The sequence below is a fragment of the Phyllostomus hastatus genome, unplaced genomic scaffold (assembly GCF_019186645.2).
Source record: "Phyllostomus hastatus isolate PE091 unplaced genomic scaffold, TTU_PhHast_1.1 phas_contig_1, whole genome shotgun sequence".
In the NCBI taxonomy this organism is placed as follows: domain Eukaryota; kingdom Metazoa; phylum Chordata; class Mammalia; order Chiroptera; family Phyllostomidae; genus Phyllostomus; species Phyllostomus hastatus.
In genome coordinates, this window is record NW_025333498.1 from 38,446,510 (window position 1) to 38,470,401 (window position 23,892).

The following is a 23,892-nucleotide window of genomic DNA, read 5'->3' on the forward strand; positions in this document are numbered from 1 at the left end:
CCCAAAACTACTTACTAACAACACAAATATCCACCAAGAGGTGAATGGACACACACATGGGACATAGCCTCACCATTCAGTGTGAGTCAGCAGTACATGGAATAAATTAATGGTGCATACAACTTTTACGATTGATTCCCTAATTATGCTGAGTAGAGAAGCAAGACGAAAATGAGTTTATACTGTACTCTTAACATAAAACTCTAGAAAGTGCAAACTAATCTATAGCGACAGAAGGCATTTCCCTGCCTGGGGAAGAGGGGACGCAGAGTGGTGGGAGATGGGGATTATCAAGGGCCACTAGGAAACATTTGGGGGTGATGAATGTGCTCATCATCTTGATTATGGTGATAGTTCCACAGATACACACATGCAACTGCATACTTTCAATATGTGACGTTTATAGTGGGTCAATTATATGTCAAAAAAGCTGAGATTGCCTATTTGAGGTCACCCTCTTGCTAGCCTAAATTTTGGCCTCGCTGCAAAAATTTTCTTGAAGAGCATTTAGGAACAGACTGACATTGTTAAGCTTAATGTTCTGTGAAATCGTCTAAACTAATTGTTTCAAAGGCCTGTGGCAGCAGTTTTCTGAGATTATATCAGACGACACTTTTTGTCCTTATGTAAACAGAAACTAATGTTGCCACTGGATACCAAACAGTACTTCTACTGCAGGCATCCCAACCATATCCGTGCCAACAGCTGAATGTGTTATTTCACCTGAAGAGGTCTGAGAACAATGTCCTTACTTCCCCATGTCACGGTCTGTTACTTTACTTAGTGGCCTCTGCAGGGAATTCTACAAGGGAGACAGCAGACTTGAATCACTGGTGAATTGTGTGTGTGTGCGTGTATGTGTGTGTGAGAGCGAGAGCACGAGCGTGCTGCACTCCTGTGTGAGAAAGACTGAGAGACAGGGGATGAAGGAGAGAGACACAGAGGGAAACAGGAAGCGAGACCTTGAGTTCTGGCTTTAATCCAGCCATTTCTTCCCTACAGTAAAAAATATGTGGAATCAACTGCTTGACTTCTAAATAGTTCCCATCTCTCCTACATCTTCTAGTCCCACCCTCAGGAACACAGAGAGTCCACAGTTTTTCAGCTTCCGTTCATGGAACAGGCACACACAAACCCAGGGACACAAGTACATGCATGTACAGTCGGACCCAAGTCCCTCCAACTACTGTGCAAATGTTTCTTCTTATTCTCTTTTCAGCAGATGCCATCAGAAACCTGTGTATCACTGTGACACAGGCCTCTCTTCTTCAAATAACTTCATAATTCCATCTTACATTTGGTCCCTTTACAATAAATCAGTGCTTTCTAAATGCAATCCAAGCCAGTGACAACTTGGATTTGACTAAAACAATGAGGGAACCAATTCATTTCTTTTATATAGTTATATTTTAAATGTTACTTCACTTCTTTGAATAAAAAGCCAGTATCCCTTGGCAAAGGCAGAAGGTAATTCCAAACCTACATACAAGGAACACCAAAGATGTCAGTGAATGCATACAATCATTCCCTGCAGAAACCTCAGGGCCTGAGTCCAGCTCTCGCTGTGGGGCTGGTGTGGCTAACAGGCATCTCTAGCACTTGCTGATACCACTTTCAATAAACCTATAATTTTTTCTTAACTAGTGCGTAGGACTGACAGAGAGTTGAAAGGGAAAAACTTCTTCCATGTGTCGCCATGCGCATCCCGAGCTCATCTCATGCGTGGTAGCTCCTGCCCTCCGCAGTCTCTGAGAGCCCGTCTCCTAACCCAGGAGGCCAACGTGGACCCGAGTTCACATAAAAGTATGACCTACCTCAAGGACCCGGGAGAAGTATGAGGGTCCCTCCCAACCCACATGGCACCTTTGCGAAAATTAGGAAAAGGAGCCCACTCTGGGCAGGTGAGCACTATGAGTGTGCAGGGCTTGGTGACAGGATGGTGTCTGCACGAGCATTTGAAAAAGGCCTCTCTTTCTCTGGCCCAATGTCACCTTCTGCCAGACAGACACCAGGTTGGATTTTGGCCCCACTCTACCCTTTGGCTTGGTGCCCTTGTGCCATGAACAAGAGGAACAACTATACTTGGTGGTTTGCCAAGCATTACCTAAGCCTCGGCATTTCCATTACTTATTACCAAATTCATAATTCAGTGGCTGACTTTCTAGGGCTCTGTGTGGTGTCCTACCCTACCCCTGTCCCAACTCCTCTTAACTTCTAGCCTTTGGGTTGTGCGGTGGCTCGGGAACACTCCCACAGGGACATGCACTGGAGAAGAAGGAAGCACTGACAGCTCCCCTGAGGGTTCCATGTGTCCTCTGGTGTTGGCTCGCTGCTGCTGGCCCATCCCCACCCTGCTACAGCTGAGGCTGGCTCTGGCAGAGAAGCACCCCATCCTTCGCCGCTGAGATAGCTGTTTCCTTTCAGTCCTGTTGATATTTAATAACTGAGTAATTAGTCGGGTTCTGAGGTATGCCTCTTTTGCCAAAGGCACACACTAACAAACATCGAGCCAAGGTAACTTACTGAAAGCGGCACAACTGAGGACAAGGGGCTCTAAGCAAATGGGTCCTAACTCAACACAGCTCTGCCTGCAAGATCAGAACTCTGACAAGCGTTGGTTCAAGCGACAAGATGCTGATTTAAAGTGCCACAAAGAGCTGGGCGGCAGGAGGGACCTCGGTTTGTATTAGCACGGACAGAAAGCAGATTTTTATATGTTTATTCTTTATACTTCAAATTCTGAGTAATTCACAGCCCAGTCTACATGGCAATCTTGAAAAGAGAATTCTCAAATGTTACTGAGTTCCAAGGATTCATTTTGGCTTTTATAATGGCTTACACAAAGCCATCATATAAAAGTCCATATAAATAAGACAGGCTTGGTTCATAAAGCCTGTAGGAGAATATAGTGGGGAGGAACTAAACTTTCCAAAAAGAGGACACATTGGCCAGTTACCTCTCTTTGAACATAAGCCCCTACAAGATCCTCTAGTCCAGTACAAGGACCCACTGCCCATTGGTGACAGGCCAGGGGGAACTAGGGGTGACCCATCACTTTTGAATACAAATTTCTAGAGGAAATTGGAGAAAACAACCTATCTAAACCAGAAGTGGCAAACTGGCATCAGCTCCTGTGTCAGCGCTACGTGATCAGCAATGACTGCTTGAGTGCTGAGCTGAGAGGCATTCTGGAGTCACACTGGGCTCAAAGGAAAGGGGCTATAACTTGATAATGACTTCAAAATTCAGTGTGACCCAGGTTGGATGGTCACATACTCCACCACTCCTTGCCCCTCCCCAGCAGTCCTCAATAATCTTTTCCTAACAGGAAGTAAGTTTGAATAAATGGTTCTCTTTAGAACAAAAGTGTGAAATTCCTCAGACAGAACATAATGATTATAAACTGCTCATTCAGAACAGCCCTGAGACACTGGAAGGACCACTGCTGCTGAGAACAGCACTGTGCAGCCTGCATGAATCTCGGGAATAACTTCCAGCCAAAGCCCCTGGCCACCTACTTATTAAGTATGACGCTGCTGTGCTGACAGACTTACAGGAGGTCTAAACTAAGGCTGGGCAGTTGGGCACGGTCTAACCTTGAGAGCTAGCTGTCCTTTCAGTCTTTGGGAAATAAGGTTTTAAAAGCCCCTAGGTTTAAGACTTGTATTCCTGAAGATCAGCCACCATAAAAGAAGACATTCAATCCGGGACTAGGCATCGCTCCTGGTCACGGAGCTTTGGGGAACTCACAGAAGGCTGGGAGGGGGCTGGCTCCACCCTCATCACCAGGACGCACTTCGTTATTCAGAGATACGGTATTCAAAAGTCTTAGAGTTCCACAGGGTTCCAAGCTTGGCAGGATCTAGCAACATGGATTGCCTCCTGCTGGCACTCCTGTGATGCTGCCATCAGAAAGTCATCCGGTGGCTCAGACACCCACTCTGGTAGCTGAAGAAACAGATGTAAGAGAAGAGCTTCTGTCCTCTGAAGGGCTTTACCTGTCCTCCCTAGTGCTGTGGACCACAACAGCAAAGCTTTCTTACAGATTTCACCCACGTATAGGCAGCACATCTTCAAAAACTCAGCTCATAACCAGCTGTATATGGGGAACATTAGTGGTCATTGGACATCAGGAAACAATTTACTTACACGATCACTTTGGCCGCCAGTCAGGAATTCAGGAGGCATGCAAAGCCCCTGATCACTGCAGTGCCAGTTCAGTGTGTGGGAAAAGCATTCAGAAGCCTTGTGCAAGTGCAGGAAGGGGCAGTGCACCCACGTCCCATCACCTCGCATTTGTCTTAACTTGCTACTGTTAAAGCAGCATTCAAAACATATATCTGTACCTGTATCCACCTAAGTCCCAAAGTACTCGTATAGTAGATAAGCTTAACTTACAGAAGCAAAATGCAAAAATCAAACCCATTTTTAAATCTCCACGGTCACATCCTACACAACTCACACAGGACAAGCAGATTTGGACCACGTGGATCAAAATCAGTTTGAGAACATGAAAGTTAAGGTAGTCTCAGAAAATTTAAACATCAGTAATTCACAATGAAACTCAAAATGTGCCCACATTGTTACCATTCACAAAGGAAATAATTCAGGGAGAGCACTGGCGCTGGGTCTTCTAACTCCTAGGATTTCCATCACTCCATGCTAACTCCCTCAGAAAGTGAACTAAAGGAAAAGTTATAACAAGTAAGCAATTATTTATTCTTTTTATTTGCAAGATCTTTAAAAGACACTGGCTCAATGCAATCAAAAGTACAATATTTGACCCAATAACTTCTAAAGATTATACTCCCTGCTAAATCTTGTGTCTGCACATTAGAAATCATGTGGGGTCCACGATGACATGACAGAATAGACCCAAACTGCTGATGACGTTTAGATTCAAATATACTTGTATTTCTCATTGACACATCAACAGCCATTGACTTTTCCCAAAGTCAGTAAAGCAATGAATTTATTTGAGAGGCTTATTGTATTGCCTACTCTAACTTGCATAAATCTCTGATGATATCTAATCTGAAAACTCTGCTTCCTCCTTTTGCAATTATTCCCAGTTGCATTGACACTACCTTCTGCAGGAAGGTACAAAGAACGCCGCAGCACAGCCCTGGGAAGGCAGGCCCATCACTGCCCGGCTGAAACTGCTAGGCTCTGGGGCTCCCCACAGGAGGTGGTGCGGTCTGGGTTGCCACTTTAGCAAATAAAAACACAGGTGGCTCAGTTCAATTTGAATTTCAGATAAACAACAAATAATGTTTTATTCATTGCTTATCTGAAATCCAAGTGTAACTGGGTGTCGTGTATTTTATCCGGCAACCCTACTTCCTTCCACTGTAAGTCCCTGTGTATGGTTTGCACAAAAGGAGACTCTTTTCTAACATCCTGTTGAGACTGCAACTTTTGCAGATTAAAGTTGAAGAACAGTCCCTACATCTATACCATGCCCTTGATGCCTTCATACTTCAAGGACTTTCAAAGTGGCTTTGCCCTGTTCTGCTAGAGGGAGAGGCTCCCTTCGAGGGGGAGGAGGTGGGAGCGGGACAGGATGCATGGTGCCACAGAGCAGTGCGCCCGCACGCCTTCCAGACTCCACTTCCATAGTAGTGCACAGCTCCCACAGCACTTTATAAATGAGATAATAATAATCATTATTATGTGCTGCTGCTGCTGCTGCTGCTGAGCACCTGTTTACTGATCATCAAAAACAAGAACCGGCAGCATGTTTGGCCCGCTCCCACTGAGGATGCAGATCAGGCTCAAAAATACTCCCGTGAAAAAACTGGAGATTTAAAGGTTCTAGTCCCACTTAAAAAACAATACTCTTTGCTTCAGATCAGAAGAAAGCAGCTGATCTTTGTCTTTGTCTTCAGCTCTAAAACATTCCATTCACTCTCTTCTCTTGATGGAAACTTACTCACCTCAACTAATGAATCCCTCAGTCAGCAGGAACTCGCCATCTTTTCTCACCTGCAGAAAGTAAGCATAGGAAAATAAACAACTTAAGAAGAAAAAAATCCACCACCCAGAGATGGCTAAGAGGTTTAATTATTGCCTGGAAAGCAACATCCTTGCACAGCATCTGTAAGACTCATTTTCATAATTACGTTCTGATTGAAACTGGGACTTGCAACAGGGTAAACTCACTTCCATATTAATATTAAGTAATGATTAACACAGCTCAGGACCCAGGTTCAGGATCTGAGAGCATGGACTAAATGGAAATAAATTTTAACCCATAGGGGTAAATTTGCTATTTGTTTCTCAAATGATTTTCCATTCATTAACCGGCATACAACAAACTTACATTTGCTCCATGAGAACTCATCAGAACGAATTCCGGCAGTTACCAAGGGGCCCTGCTGAACACAAGACCTCCTCAGATTTGACTCCCTACCTCCCATTTTTCTCTCCCTGTCCTCCCTCCTCATCTTGTCTTTGTTTTTGCAAATTCATTCTCCCTTTCTCTTGTTCTCTGTGTCTGTCTGTCTGTCTTTCTCTCCCCAACTCCGTCTCTCCCACCCTCTCCCCTTCCTTCTCCTTCTCACACTCTGTCGATCACCTCCTCACCCTCTTGCTGTCACACTGGCCTCTCTCCCTTTCATCTCCTTGACACCACCCGCTCTGTCTTGTGCTCCCTTACACGGCCTCATACACGTTTTTGCTCTCTCCCACCTGGCAGAATCTGATGGCTTCAACACCAGAGAGCAATAATTAACCAGATTATCTAAGAGTAAATAATTTTTATTGTTCAACCCAAGTGCATACAAATCACTAAGCACTGCTGTGCTTAAACAAACTCCCACTGGGGGTGGGAGAGCCCAGCTAGACACACACTAATCTTCATCTCAAGAATAAAATGTCTTCAACTGGGAGCATAGTATCACGTGGGACAGTATGCCATCTTTTTAAAAAGAGAAATGCCCTTTCAACTTTTGTCTTTGCAGATTAAAGTTGAAAAACAGTGCCATAATCTTTTAAAACAACAATTCCTGAACGCTAAAAGTCATACAAACCAGAATAATGACATAAAATGTTAATCATTTTTTTGTTGTTTTAATAGCTATTTCTGAAGTTGCTACTTGATATTTGCCCATCCTCCTTAAAAGTCCTCCAACCAGCAACCAAGCAATGCCAAGCAAACGAGCAACAATTTGGTGGTGGTCTGAAGCCCCTTGTACAACTAGCACGTTAGTGGTTACCTATTGACAAGGAGCAGACATGAAAACAGGAATTGCAAAGAGTGCTTACATTCTCATTGTCTGTAAATGTTTTGTTTTAGATAATTTAAGTTTAAAGTAAAATCTAGCTTTCTCACTTTTCTTTACAAAAAAGAATCCATCTGAGAGTTAATGAATGCTATCAGGAATTCCAGTCTCACAGGAAATGAATAATTACTCTCCTGGCTCTAATAAGGCACCACATCCAGAACGTAATCCCCAAGAGGTTAACCCCAGGGTAACAGTCTCCTAACTATTCATTTCCACCTGCCTGGAGTTCAGTGGCACCTTTCAGACAAGCCTTTGAATATCTGGCTTAGTGAATTTAATTATGATCTTCCCGTGCAAAATATGTCTCCAAGATTATATCATGTCCCTGGAATTCCAGAAGTGAAGTTAGAAAGCCTTATTCAATGTTTTTCATGTATGGGAGTCAGAGTCCAAACATTCCTATGTCAAAAGTTCATGTACATTTATTTAGTGAAGTTGCAGCTGGTATTCAAATCCTTACTTGAGCATTTAAAAAGGAAGAAAAATTTTTTTACTCAATGTACTATTTATTATGTCTATTCATTCACACACAAGGACCAGACATAATTAAATTAGTACCAAAAATTAAGTAGATAATTATTTTCTTATTTGCTGGAGGAAGTTTTATTCATTATACATGTTTATCTTACCCATTTATTGCTGCACCCTCTATATCAACTCCACAATATCAAAGTAATATTCCATTAGATTACAGCAGAAACAAAAAAGTCAAGAGAACTCTTGTTCCATTATAATTAGAAAGACAAAGATGGCAAAAAAGAGTCTCAAAGTGATTTAGAAGAATCACAGATGAAAGAGAAATTCAAACTGAAGGAGATGCGAGTAAGTGTGAGAAAAAAATGACTATCATAAATTGGGAAAAATTTGTTCACTGACAAGGGCTGAAGAAGTAAAACAAAATGCAGATTCCTAATATATGCAAGAAATGTAAAAGAAAATTCTTAAAGAGAAAATCACAAATTGTGAAAGTCATAGTTAATGAAGAAAACGTGATTTTAGAGCATGCTTGTGGAAAGAGGAAAAACACACCCAGTGCTGTCTTGATGATGAACAATGAACCATGTACAGCTCAAAATGTCACATCCAAGGGAAAATACCTGAACTTCATCTTTTAAGAGATGGCCCATGAGCACTTACAGAAAGAACATAAGGACGTTCTCCCATATAAGAACGCCGGGATTGTCCCTGAACAGACAACAGACTACCCTTCCTTTTTGAACACCACCCCCAGTCTCACTCAGGGAAATGTTAATAGGGTATCTCAACATTCTGTCCTGATACCTCATTAGACCAGGGCCCCAGGCCTCAGTACCAACAGGCTTTATTCCCCATTGCCATGTTCATCTGCTGCCTACTTGTTAGAGCTGACTACATCTGGACCAATCTAACTGCATGTGGACCCATACAGACTACATCAGACACCCTCTGGAATCTTTGAGTCAGCTTCTATGACCATGTCTCACATCCTTGACTTCTTTGATCTCTGCCAAAAGGTAAATTCCTGCCCAAACTCTCTTCTCTATCCTCATTCCCCTTGGCAGCCATCATTCCCTGCTCCCTGCCTCTCAGCGCTTTCCGCTGCACCTCTGGCAACTTTGTTTCCAGGAAAACCAGCCCTTAAGCATCCATAAGCTCTTCTCAGAATACTATTTCCACCTTTGTACTTCAATTGAAATCAGGTCTCTCTTAGAAATACTGCTTCTTCCCCTGCTGATACCAACTACCCTCTACTCCCAATTCTAAACTATGGTGGTGGATTCACTCAGCCATGAGTGACAGAATCTCAGAGCCCCAAGAGAGCAATGGCATTAGAAGATAAAACACTGTAGTTCTCTCCCACGTAAGAAATATCTAGAAATGGGCTTCACAAAGTCAGGAAGAACCAAGGTTATTTCTTAACTGCTCGGATACCCAGAGCAGTAGTTTTGCCTCATAGTACAAGAGGGCTGTCATTTCACAGGTGAGCACAAGCATATTCAAGTTAGAAAAGAGAAGGCTCTTTTCTCTCTAAGGAAGCTTGGTGTCTGTTATAAACACCACTTTCATTTACATTCTATTGGTCAGACTGTGGTCATATGGCCAACCTAGTTGCATGACAGGCTGGGAAATGCAGTCTTTCTCTGGGTGGACACGTGCTCACATAAAAGTCATGATTATGTTGTTGAGGAAGAACAGACATGGGGTGTCAACTCACAATGTCTCCTTGGGATATAAATCTGTAATTCCAGGGCCTCCTCCAGAACTGTGGGCCTGTCCTGGTTCGGAGAGATTGCCTAGTCACTTCCACCTTCTCAGCAACACCTGGCTATGGTCTTCATGACACCCAGGTCCTCCTGTGTCATCTAAGACGTAGATAGCCTATTTAGCACCCTGCCATCATAATTATTTGACTTCCTCAATGCCGACATTTTCAACTTCCCTCCAGCTCTGCTATTCCCTCTCCCATCCACACACTAGTCTCATGGTCATCTTTGACATGTTTTTTAAGGTATTTATTTACTTATTTTTAGAGAGAGGAGAAGTGCAGCAGAAAGAGAGGGAGAGAAACATCAATGTGTGGTTGCCTCTCACGTGCCCCTACTGGGGACCAGGCCCGCAACCCAGGTATGTGCTCTGACTGGAAATTGAACCGGCATACTTTTGGTTCACAGGCCAGTGCTCAATCCACTGAGCCACACCAGCCAGGGCCATCTTTGATATTTTTAAACCCAACCCTTTACCCCATGAATCTCAACTTCTTGTCCTTCCAGCTCCCTTACTTCCCCTATCCTGTCAAACACTGAGACTGCTAGTCCCCTGAGAGCTGCATTTTTCCCAGCTGTCAGACTTCCTCTGTCTCCTTCAGTCCATCCCTCTCTTTCTCTCCCTCCCTCCCCATCTACTTCCCCCCAACCTTTCCTTCTTCCCTCCCTTCACCCATCTGGACACCAGAGTTATTCACATGAACTACCACCTACCTTCCTGGCAAACCTCTATTCTGAATCAATTATTTCCAAAGCAATGATCCTCAAAATTGGCTTAAAATTGCCACATAGTTTTAAAATGTCATTTTGTACATTTTCCCCTATACTAGATTTTAGTCTCTGTCTTCTCTGTATTTTAGTTGCAGAAGTGACACAGTATGTGATTCACAGGAGTCACCTGGTGTTAGTTGGCTTCTGGGTAGAATGATAGACAGATAAGTGACTTGATGACAATAAAAATATATACTGAACTATAATAAACTTACATTTGTAGCTACTTAAAGAAACAAAGAATGCCAATTATGGTGAATCTAAGCCCAAGAGAAGCTCCTGAAAGGCAGAGTGCAAAATTTTATCCTTGGACTTGTCCTGCTCAGCATGAATGAGGACAGAGTTGGAATGATTATTAAAACAGCAAAGACCTGAAAGCAAAAGTGTAGAATAAATATGGTGTGCTAGAAACAAGATCCAGAAGGCTCTGGATAGGGTAGAATCAATCAATTAATTTATCATATATATGATAAATATATATATATATATTATACACACACTTTGTTTGTTTTAATAAGGACAAATGTAAAGCTCTTCATTTCATGTAGGCTCTTTACTTAGATCCAAAACTCCAACTTCACAGATGGCAGAGTTACAACAGAATAGACAAAACTGTACAAATGAAAATACACATAAGGCTTTATTTTATTGTAGAGCTCAGTCTGAACAAAGAGCTCTTCCACAGCTGATGCAGCTTCATCTCATCGTACAGACAGGAGGCATCAAGCACCGGATCCTGATGCACTCTGTGCAATCACACGTGAAGCGCTGTGTTAAACGCAGGACACCCAGATAGTTTCAGAATAATTTGGACCAACCAGAATATATTCAAAGAAAAGTAAACTCACAAAACTCAAGAGGAAGATCTGTATCTTAATCAATGCGCCTGTTCCCGTGCCCGCCACAGCGATGCGGTCCTATGCTAGTTTCACAGCCTCGGGGTTTCAAAATGATCCATGCCTGTCATATAACAGGCACTTAGTAAAAATTGGTTAAATAATTAAATGAATAAACACAAACTCTTATTGCTTTGCATCAAGTTTTAAAGATTTAATACCCCTTCATTTGCTTTATGTAACCAATACCATTGGGTCCCCTGTCTGAGTTATCTCCCCAGTGGTTTGAGATTAGTTTTATTTTTAACAAATAGGGTATTCCTTCAAGTTAACTAAAAGATTTTGCCCTGGCTGGGTAGCCAGTTGGTTACAGCATCATGCTGACAAGCCAAGGTTGCATGTTCCAACCCTGAGCACATACAAAAGTCAACCAGTGACTACATAAATAAGTGGAACACCAAATCGATGTTTCTCTCTCTCTCGCTCTCATTCCCCCTCCTTCCTCTCTCTCAAATCAATCAATAAATAAATGTTTTAAAATAGGTCAAAGATGTTTATAGTATCTCCCTTTATGCCTTATATGTAGAATTTTGTTAAGAGTCTGCATAATATGAACAATCCTGTTTGAAGAAGCTGAGGGTTCTGACAATATCAGTTAAGATCATTTCCACTCCTAACATTCTGTGAATACCTCTGACCTCTAGCTTGAGCCAAAAGAAAACAAGCCTAAAATGAAAAGGTAGTATCCAGAAAGACTGATTTATTCATATTATTTCACCACATGTTGAATTCCTTTTACTTGTAAGTTATTATGACCCACTGATCAGCTGGAAATTATATCTGAACAATTCTAGGAAAATAAGTCCATTCCTCAAAGCTTATCTAATTCATGTGAGTTTCTGTTATGTTAATGCCTTAAGCTAGGTTTATGCCCTTCAAAGGGTGAATTCATATATCTCTGAAATATAAAGTCTTTTATCAGGATATTACCTGTCATTAATTCAACATCTTGTGATGGCACAAAATCCTCACCACACCTGCACAATGGGAATGCAGTCGGAGAGGACCACAAAATTCCCCAACCCCACTAAGGCACAAATCAAGGCCGAGTCACAGACCTGGGTGGGGCTCCCAGAGCAGGCTGTCCCCCTCCCCACCACACACTGTAAGGCGCACACCGCAGAGGCAGACAGTGGGGTTGGAGTGGGACGGAAGGGCCAGGCCTTCAGCAGAGCTGTGGAAACTACACATGGACACTGTGGCCAGTGTCCTAAACACCCATCCAGTCTCTGCACGATTATGCAATGATTATGCAATTTTGATTTTTAAAATGCATTTACTTTTTATTGAACAACAGAACTCTTTTGAAATCATATTTTTAAAATCTCACAAGCTACCAATGGGCAAGATTACGCTGCAACAACTAAAACTAACGGAACAATATAGGAGTTGTTAGTAGGCAGCGTGCATCAGTAATTTCCTTCCTCTACTTATTTAAGATGATGCTTTCCTTCAGTTTTCTAGCACACCCATTGAAGCATACTGTATCCAAATCAAAAATATACAGTGTAGGTGATCATTGAGGAAAAAGCATTCACATCAGATTTAATATTTTAATTATTTATAGAATAATTTGACAATATGTAATATAAAATGGAAGACAGCATTACTGGACCAAAGAGTAGCTGTGTGCTGAACTAGAGGACTGGCGAGCGCACATCACCAGCCCGCCCTGCACAGGTGCATTCAGCCCCAGCACTCCCCGTGGCATCTGGACACAGCCTCCAACCCAGCTTGAAATCGGCCCCTTTCAATCTGAAGTAAAATATATTAACCAGCCCAAGTTGGATTCATTATGATTTATATAAAATTGAAGGTGAACTAATGGCCTAGAATGTTCTCCAGCCACGTTTGCTGTGGTACATGCCAAATAACTATCTTGATATTAAAAACTAACACCCACAGAATCTTGAACATGAGCACAAATGAATTTACGACAGGCACTATACTACATGCTTTACATGTATTCTACCTCTTGATCCTCACTATGGTAGGTACTGTTATCACCTTTTTTTAGGGGGAGAAACTGAACCTTTGGGGGTTAAACAGCTCCTCTAAAGTCACTGAGGAAGTACATGGAAGGTCTGTTCAGTTCCCATTTCTAACACTGTGCTGTTAGCCACTGCTTTGTGCTCTCTCTCTTGTTCTTCTCAAAGGCTCAAATGGTCTATTTAGTACAACTACTTACCTTTAATGGAAGAATTTCATACTCTTTGTCCTGATGTCTTGACCCTGAGAAAGTTAATGACTGCTGTGAAAATTCCACACCACTTTACCCATTACACATGGTCCTAACGCTGAACACCAAACATTCAATTTAAATCTTATCAATATTATTGTACGGACTATCCCAAATGGAATACTGCTTAGCACTCCCACACCTCGCAGATACCCTTTTAAGAGGATGTCCATGTGACAGAGCTGTACATAGAGATTATGTTCTCAGGCGGTTACGAGTGGCATGGGGTCGACCACCAGGAAGCTGGGGAATGGTTGGGTGTCCGGGATGTGCTCCTAGACATCAGAATTTCCAAGTAACCAATGGCACAAAAAGAATTTATCAAACCAAAAAGACAACACTCACATAATTAAATTTTGAAACTAAAAGATCAGCTGTATACAAAAGAACATTTCTTATATTAATTCATCTGTTCCTATTTTACCCTCTCTGCTAGGATAACTATATTCTTGGATGTTATCATGCAGCCTACACTGAACACAGACCACAAGCAATTAGAAAAATATCCTTAAAACCTTGGTCCTAAGCCTTTCAAAGGAAATCTCTGAAAGATATATAATTAGGCTATTTTCTAGCTGCCTTAGAAGGTTCTAGAAGTTACCCACTGTCACAAAGAAGCATGAACCCAGGAGATAGCTGATACCCACAGGAATGTAACAGTTCCTAAAGGCAGAGTGTGGGGGATGTGAGGGCAAGAAGATAGAACCCCTGCTCTAATGAAGGTCAAATGTGGAGAGGAGATCAGAGGGAACAGAAACCTAAGCGCTGAATCACTTACCTACAAACAGTGATTTATGGCAAGCGAGGCGACTGTCACTGCCTCACAGTGGTGCAGAATTGCTGGTCCCGACAACAGCTCAGTCGTTCTCAAATTCTATTTGCCTGAGAACTTCCTGATGCATGTGTTTAAATGCGGATTCCTAGGTCCTGCTTCCAAAGACGCCGATCCAACCGCTATGGAATAAGGCCCATGGACGAGCATCTTTAAAAACATGACATGTGATTCTGACACTAGACCGGGAGGTTTCAGAATTTCCCACGGGCATCAGGTCCCAATTATGACAGCTGCCATGGAGAAACTATAAGGAATTCTCGGTGGGTGAGCAAGACCCTGGCGAGGCTCTCCACAGGTGTGCATACTAACACAACCGTCCACAGCCTGTGTGTCAGAGACGTGTACCAAGACTACTAAAGAATAGCATATGTCATAACTGATGTCTCCTTTCCTTATACACCTAGAAATCAAACACAGAGTAACAGATGCAGAAGAAAAGGAAACGTCAATTAAATACTTTTTCTAAGCTCAGTTATTATAGATGACACTTTAACCATGCTCATGTTCTTATTTCTGGTATTTTTTTCTCGGATGAGGGAAGAAAGAGTTGTACACCACAGCAGCATTTAGGAAGCTTGGTTTTAAGAGACTAAGTTACAAATATATTAATAACTTTTAATATTGAAGTCAAATACTAAGATGTACTTCGATGTCTCCTGTTAATGAGATATAAAATTCATACACACATTCATTCATAAGTTGAAATCTGAATCCCCAGTGCCTCGGAAGGTGACCATGTTTGGAAATAAGGCCTCTAAAGATGTGATTACGTCAAAGTGAGGTTTTTAGGGTGGGCCTTGGTCTAGGATGAGTGGTGTCCCTGTAAGAAGAGGAAACTGGGACACAGAGAAGGTGATGTGGGGACACAGAGGGAAGGAAGACATCTATGAGCCAAGGAGAGAGGCCTCAGACGAAAACAGCCCTCTCAGCGCCTTGATCTTGGACATCTAGCCTCCAGAACTGTGAGAAATAACTTCCTCTTGTTTAGTCCACCCAACCTGTGGACTTTGTTATGGCAACCTTGGCAAAATAATACACGTTCCTGTATAAAAAACGAGCAGTCCTATTTCATCTGCCACCCTCTTTATGGCAGTGTACCTTGTCCTAGTTCTGAGAGGAGGCCAGCCTGTCCAGAGATGACACTCTGGACTCAGACTGAGAAAAAAGAAGGAGAAAACAAAGCACCAGGTTTTAAACTTACCAATTTGTGAGACCTCAAAACTCATGGGACCACCACAGCTCATTTTCCGTGGCTGCTGTTCCCCTCCGGGGTCTGCAGGAGCAGAGTGGGACGGGGCGGTGAGGGCCGTGAAGGAAGAAGGCAATATTCACAAACCTGAAACCATCTCTCCCAGCTCTCTCAGGGAGAGAACCCAAGGTCCATTTCCATTTTCTAGATGTAGCCTCCTTTGGTTCTATTATTATTACATGTATGCAAACATGGGTAGGCTGTTTCACACTGGAGAAGTGTTTATCTACATCGGGGTGGGGAGTATATTCTGGAAACATTTCATTTTGGAAGAAAAAAATGGGCTTCATTCCAATCTGGTCAAAACACTTCACTTACGGTGCAGCCAAGCATTGCAAAGGCGCAGGCCCTCTGCCAGGAGGCAGCTTCCTGGCAATGCCTCAGATTTTGATGGAGCTGTTTTTAATGGACCTTTCTCCTGTTAGCTGCATTAACCCAGAGGCACTGGTAACCTAACTTCCTTTTTCAGATAACTCCAGTCTTTTCCAGTCCTCGCTGACTAGCCTTCTGAACAGGGCCACATTCCTACCCTCTCCCAATAGTCTTTCCTCATTCGTCTTCCATATTAGTAACAGAACCAATGGGGAAAGGACAATGCTTCAAATCAGAAAAAGATACTAAGAAAAGTTACATTTGTACAACAGTTACTAGATGGTTCCTTCCTCTCCTCTTTGCTTTAGTAATACTCAACATCAAATCCCTTCTTAGGTTCTACAATTTTATAACTGCCCCAAAGAGGGTTCTTAAAGAGAACAACTCCCCTGCCACCACCCTAACCAGACCAGCGTGGCTCCGCTGGTCAGGCGTCATCCCACAAAGCAAAGAGTGGCCACAGGTCAAATGCCTAGGTTCAGTCCCAGGTATGTGAGAGGCAACCAATCAATGTTTCTCTCCCGCTCGTTCTCCTTCCCTTCCCTTCCCTTCCCTTCCCTTCCCTTCCCTTCCCTTCCCTTCCCTCCCCTTCCCTTCCCTTCTCTTTATAAATAGATAAGTGAGTAATTGTTTAAGTATGTATTTATTTTTAGAGAAAGGAGAAGGAGGGAGAAAGAGAGGGAGAGAAACATCAGTCCATTGCCACTTGAACACCCCAACCGAGGACGTGGCCTGTAACCCAGGCATGAGTTCTGACCGGGAAACGAATAGACGACCTTTTGTTTTGCGGGATAACACCCAACTCACTGAGCCACACCAGTTGGGGCCAAATAAAAATATTTTTAAAACAAACAAACAAACAAACAAAAGAGAGTAAACCCCCTAAAAGATTCCACTCTCTGGAACATTCTACATACTTTGGAACGTAAACAATTTAAGCCACTTGCCTATAGTTAAGACACTATTTTAAATGGCCCTATTCTTATACAAGAGAACTTATCAATTAACAAACTAAACTTCCTCATGCCCTTCAACATGAAGGACATGCAGAGTATCAAAAAGAGTAATGCTGTAATTGTTTATAATGTTTTAAATAAATAAAAACCCAAGAATCTACAGTGATACTCAGAAAAACGGGTGAGGAAAATTCTCTACAGAAAAATGGCAGCAACTCAACACAAAAGCAATAAAAAAATTACAAAATTTCCATTTTGCAACTCCAACGTAATAGGTGATTCAAAGGGGGTCAAAGGAAGCAAAAAAACTTGGTTAAAAATTATTTGGAAATAGGATATATGCAGTTTGCCAGAAAGCACTCCACAAATTCTCACTAACGACAAAGGAAAAATGTACTTTTACAGTGGACAGATCTGGCAGTCATCAGCTCTGTATCAGTAATACTGAGTCAGCAGGAGATTATGCAATGTGAAATTCACAGCACCACCTATGAAGTAGTTTGGGCAAAATGTTTGCTATGGGCCCTACCTAGCCCAGTGGCTTAGTCAGTGGGAGCATTGTCCTGTGCACCAAAAGGTTGCAGGTTTGATCCCTGGTCAGGGCATATACCTAGGTTGCAGGTTCAATCTCTGATTGGCAACCAATTGATGTTTCTCATGTTGGTATTTTTTCTTTCTCACTCTCACTGCGTTCCTCTCTCTCTAAAAAATCAAAAAACAAGCCCTGGCTGGCGTAGCTCAGTGGACTGAGCACGGGCTGCGAACCAAAGTGTCACAGTTTCGATACCCAGTAAAGCCACATGCCTGGGTTGCAGGCCATGGCCCCCAGCAACCGCACATTGATGTTTCTCTCTCTCTTTTGCCCTCCCTTCCTCTCTGTCTAAAATAAATAAATAAAATCTTTTTTAAAAATGTCTGTTTTTGTCTTAATGTTTGTGAACCCCCAAAATTCTCATATCAAAATCCTCACCCCCAAGGTATTAGGTATCAGGAGGTAGAGCCTCTCCATGGTGATTAGGTCATGCGAGGGAAGCCCTCATAAAAGCCTTAGAGGAGACCCCACAGCACTCCCTACCCCTCTGTCATGTGAGGCTACAAGGAGAAGTCTGCAGCCCAGAGGAGGGCCCTCACCCGGCCACACTGGCATCCTGATCTCAGACTCAAGCCCCCAGAATGGTGAGAAATAAATTTCTCAGAGTGATTATAAAACATTCAGTCTATGATACTTTGTCATATAGCAGCCTGAATGGACCAAGCCAGTATCCAACCTTAATCTACTCATATTTCTAAATCTAACTTCCAGTTTACAGGATATATACACAAAAGAGAATAAGCACATGACTCATAAGGAAACAACCAAGGAACCCAGAATGTGGGACATTCTCCAAGACAACTAGTCCAGACTCTGCAAAACAATAAAGACGAAGGTATGGAAGATAAGTTAAACTAATAAGACATAATAACCAAATACAATGTGTGAACCTTGATTAGATCCTAATGTTGAAAAAAATAAGACATTTTTTCAAATAAGCAGGGAGGTTTGAAAATACTGAATATTATATGATAAAACAATCACTGTTAATTTTCTTAGGTGTAATATTATAGTAATAAAGGGAAAACATCCTTCTTCTTAGCAGATGCATTCTGAAGTGGTTAGGGGTGAAATGCTCTGAAGTCTGACACTTGAGAGAGACATAGAGAGAGAGAAAAGTGATGCAGGAGACAGTCAGGAGAGAGGAAACTCTGGAATGGGCCCAAGATTAAGACAAAAGACACTGATACAAAACATAAACCAAGTTCTAAGACCAGTTCCGCAGGAAGGAGAAATTCTGGAGAAATTCTGGAAGTGTCCCAGGGCTAAAAGGACATCAATACAGGACAGAGAGACCCTGTTCTGAGATGGGTTGCCCTCGCTTTCTGGAAAAGTGCTGAATCACGGTGAGTCATGGTGAGTCATGACTGCACCTGCATAGAAGATGCTACATGACCCCTGCTTCATTATAACAGCATTATAATAAATGAGCATTGTGGGACCCCCTGCCCCGGTGGCCATCCAAGGAAAATCATGGCAGACCACATGTGCAGTAACTTAAAAGTAATATAACTATTTGCACATGCTCAATGAAGCCCACCAAAACTAGCCAGGAATTATCTGCCCTATAAGAACAGAGTCCCTCTAGCCACTGAAAGTCAGTCTCTGCTTGGAGTTGGCCCTCTCCCATGTTCTATGGAGTGTGCTATTGCTTAATAAATCTGCTCTCTCTCTTTCTGCTATAAATTCTCTGTGTGTTCGGCTCAATTCTTTGTCCTCGGTCATTAACGACCTGGGTACCTGTTCCCTCCTGCAACAAAAGTAAATCAAGCTAAATGCTAATTGTTTGCTGGTGTAGTGTACTGCTATGGTATGCATAAAGTTCTTTCCTTTCATAATAACTTCTCTGCAATTGTGCCCTACTGTTCCACTTTATTCCCATTCGAGGGTATTTTGTCCACTGTCCCCAAACTCTAGCCTGGAGACATGCATTCCTTCACCAGTTTCCTTATCTGCAGTGGGAACATCTGTTCCTGGCTGCATTGGGTTTCCTTTATGAAGACATACCCAGGAGCACCCAGGCAGGCAGAGAAAGCTGTTCCACACCCTGAATTCCTTATTTCCTATAGGCAATGAAGTAGAAAGAGAGACCTGAATTACAGCTGTGCCCAGACCGGTTCAGCTGACAAGGTGTTTGGCTGACTAACTACATGGTAATTATTAACCATGCAATGGAGTCCAGCCATCCTGGGCCCTCTGCCAGAACAAGGAAAATCCCAAATAATTTCAAAGAAGGACACTGACAGCCTTCGTTCTTGAGTACTTACTATGTGCCAGACACCCTTTTAAGTGCCCTGCTTGTATCGTAATTCATGGATTTCCAGATGCGCTCAATCTTTATCACATTAAGTACTACACTAAAGTACTGAGTGAAACATTCACTGTAACTAAAGGCTAAAAAGTAATTTGTAATATTATTCACATTCAGGCTAAGTCATCACTGCTTGAGAAAATGGGAATTGGTATGGGGGAGGGGGAAGGTTAGCTGTTCCTCTCTGAAAAACCATTGGTGCAAAACATCAAATTCTTGCATGTCTAGGCATCCAAAACCATTTATCATGAGAAAGAATGTATCACAATCAAAATCACAACTTGCTGCCAGCCATGTACCATGGCAATCAAAGCCAGAAAAGCAAAGATGTATCACCTTCATCCAGCAGTTCCTGCAGGGCCCTGCTAATCCCACTGCCTCTGCTCACAGCTCGTTTGGCACGTTAGTGTGAGAAGAGGCAAAGGACTTGAGCAGAGGTTTCCCTCCTCAAAGTTCCCGCAGACAGTTACTAAGGGGGGAAACAAAGCTTCAAACATCCCGAGGGGATAGAATAAAGGGGGAAGGGACCTTCAAACATCAAGAAAGATTGGCAGGCATTCGAGTCTTGGGGAAGAGCGGCTGAGTTACATGAACATGTACAAAAAAGAAGTGTGGCAAACCATGCAGCCAGTGCCTCCAGTATTTAACCACATAGGAATCACGCAGGAGAAAGTAATTTTTACCATTCAACTAGAAAGGCTACTCTGGAATATCACGCAGCAGTGGTAATTGAAGGGCAACAGAATATGCCATGCTGAAATATGACTGTAGGAGTTCAGGACGTGCCACCCCAAAACATTCGCTACGCTGATTATTTTAAGCTATCAGCACTGGAAAAACAGCTAATTCAGAGAGAGGCTGTCTCTGAACTCCCCTATCTGCTTAAAGGCAGATCCTCCCAGAGGAACTCACTTGTCACAAAGCCCTTCCCCACCAGTTTCATCAACCAGGGATGGCTGACCATTACAGGACCGCAGACTCGAAGGCCGCACAACACCCAGACAGACTCAGTCACAAACTATCATATTTCCCATCCGTTCTTCAAGGGCCCATCATCTTTTCTAAAAATTATTTTTTCCCCCAAAAAGGCCTATATTCCTCCTTCCCTTTTCCTGTTAAGATGGTATTTGAGCCTGAATTCTAAGCCACCCCAGGGAGCTACACATTTTCCCTCGGTTAGGTATTATCGTATACATAAAGTGCACATCAATGACTTGTTTGTTCTTCTCGTATTAAACTGTCTTCTTTTACACAGGTCTTAGCCACGAACTCTGAAGGGCAGGGAAAAATGATTTTTCCTCCTGTAGAATGAGTGGCTGCAGGCAACGCACAGATGAAACCTCACATGATGTTGACCAAAAGAAGCCAGACACGAAAAAGTGTCTATGACTGTGTAAAATTCATTTGTATAACCTATGACTATATAAAATGTATTTGTATAATTTGCTCATTAATTTTTTAACTTAAAAAAGTTTTAAATACATGCAAAATGTACATAAAATTCAAACAAAGCAAAAAGAATCCATGCTGTTAGATCTCAGAATAATAGTCACTTTTGAAGGGAGGCAGTAACCAGGAGGTGGCAAGATGGGCAGGGATTGTCTCTGGGTGCCAGTGAGGTTCTACTTCTTTCTTTCTTTCTTTTTTAATCCTCACCCGAGGATGTGTTTATTGATCTTAGAAAGGAAGGGGGAGAGAGCAAGAACCATTGATCAGCAGCCTCCCATATGTGCCTGGACCGGGAATCGGAACAGCAACATAGACAGGTGCCCTGATGGGGGATCGAACCCACCACCTTTCAGTGTGGGGGACAACGCTCCAACCAACTGAGCCACCCAGCTAGAGCAAGGTTCTATTTTTTGATGTGGGTACTGGTTACACAGGTTTGTTCAGTGTATGGAAATTCACTAAACTGTACTCTTCCATGGGTAACTTTCTACATGTATATCATGCTTTCATAAAAGTGTGACTTAAAATATGAAGTTAATGTAATATTCCTACACCAAGAGATCTCTGACTTCTACACCTGAAACCATATCAGAAATGATGGTTACCTATAAAATCAGCCACTAAAGAAAAGTAAGAGTCAGGGGCAATTAGGAGCCAACATCTACATCTGTATGTAAAGTGAAAAGTGAAATTAGACACAGCCCCAGCAATAGTCCCTACAAATAACTCTGCAGCCATTAGCAAGAATTGCTGGGAGGAGTAATTACCGAGGCCTTTGATCCCCTATTACATCTTCTGTCTGGGTTCTCAAAGAGGCTAGGAAACACATGAGGCCAAGGGGTGCTCTGACAGGGGTGCCTGTGTCTCCTTCTGTTTCCAGCACTAGGGCCCAATCCTGCCCCTTTGCATGGAAAAGGATCCAGGTGTTATAATGTCCTGAAATTAACCAGAGTTAAATCAAGATGCCACGTAAGTTAACTTCTGTCTGGCCTTTGTAAGTGGGATGCCAGTCAGAGAACAAATCTACCTGTCCCAGGCTGGCATTTTCCTAATACACTGGATTCTCAAAAACAAAGAAAAAAGAAAGAATCCAGCCTGCTATGTCAGACCACCTAATTCTATTTGACCATCGTGCCTACTGTTAGGGGTTGAATTGTGTCCCCCAAAATTCACAAGTTGAAGTCCGGATCCCCAGCACCTCAAGACCTGACCCTGTTTAGCAACAGCATCGTTGCATATGCAGTGAGTTAAGAGGAGGTCACATGGGAGTAGGGTGTGCCCCTAAGCCAGCACGACTGGTGCCCTCACAAACAGGGAAAATCTGCACACCCACAGGAAGAACACCCTGTGCAGACTGGAGTTATGCTGCCACAGGCCCGGGAAGTGTCAGCAGCGAGGAGAGAGGTCAGGAACAGATCCGTCTTTAGTGCCTCCAAAGGGGAGCAGGACCTGCCTCCAGAACTGAGAAAAGACATTTCCGTTGTTTAAGCCACTCAGCTTGTGTTCCTGGGTTATAGCAGCCTTAGCAAACCACTGCAGCACCTCTACCCAGCCCAGGCCCAGCAAGGCTGGTTAAAGAGGCAGTTCATCTTGGAGAGGAGATAACGGATACAGGAAAATAAAGCAGACTGCTTTAAATCACAAATCAGGGGACACAGACCAAGATTAGAATTCAGGAATCAATACAAAGCGTGCTGCAAAAAGTCAGGAGAAGTAAAAGCCTGGAAGGAACAGCAAACTCTCCTCCACTGGAGGCCTGCCAACGCCTCTGTCTGGGGTGGCTCCTCCAGCTCCACAAGAGATGGGGGCTAAGGCTCGTCCCTGCAGAGCCAACTCCAGCACACCTCCCCTCAGACTCATAACCTCCACTGCAGGAGTGAATTCCTCTTCACTGGCCTGAATCTGCTAAAAAGAATGTACTTGCTGAAAATAAGGCAAGAAAAAAGAGAATATGAATAGAAATGGCATTTTAATAAGTAATAAGACTTCAAGGGAGGCTGGTAGTTCATATTCACTTCGGAACTTTAATATAGAATTAATGTACATTGTCTCCCAAAAATGTCCGTCCAGCAAAAACCTAGCACAATGGTGTCTATTTCAAATGCAGCCACAGAAAACAAAAACGAACCTCTGTAAACAATCAGCACTAGGATGGGCTTCTAGAATTGATCTCTGGTATGTGCCCACTATGACTGAAGTTCAGATGACAGCAAACATCAGTAATATCTATATTACATTTAATATTGGCTGGAAAAATATGACTAAGAGTTACACTGTATGCAATGGAAGTGTAGTCACTTAAGAAACATCAACAGAGCATCTGCTACATGCTAGATACCAGTCCACACACTGAAAGTCAGACCCAGCAGTGAACAACAGATAGTAGCTCTAACCCCCATGGGGCCTAGAATGGAGCTCACCAACTATATTTTAGAGGTCACTCACACAGTGGTAATATTTGCTGGTCTTTAAAGAAGAAAATTTTGTGACAACAATCTTAAAAATTTCTTTTTTGTTCTTCCGAATTTGAAAGTAGCCGGGCCGGCCACAACTCTAATTGAAATCGGTACCAGAGGCTGAGCTGTGGGCCCCTCAGAGGCACACTGTAGGGGAGGGCAGGGGGGTCCCGCTAGCGTGTGCACCAATCTCAGGAGCAAACCAGTGTACAGCCTGAGAAGTCCAAAGACACTGAT

General features: G+C 42.8%; 1 protein-coding gene across 8 annotated transcripts in view; it reads right to left on the bottom strand.

Moving 5' to 3' along the window:
- LYPD6B (LY6/PLAUR domain containing 6B) overlaps nt 1-23,892 on the bottom strand; it is a 160,954-nt gene that overhangs the window by 100,670 nt on the left and 36,392 nt on the right. For 6 of the 8 annotated variants that reach the window (XM_045819859.1, XM_045820030.1, XM_045819931.1 and 3 more), the window contains one exon: nt 5,937-5,985. The gene's annotated coding sequence lies outside the window, so the exon portion shown is untranslated. Of the gene's footprint in view, nt 1-5,936; nt 5,986-6,322; nt 6,342-15,471; nt 15,544-23,892 lie in introns of those variants that run through there. The other 2 variants (XM_045820206.1, XM_045820369.1) reach the window with 2 other exon arrangements.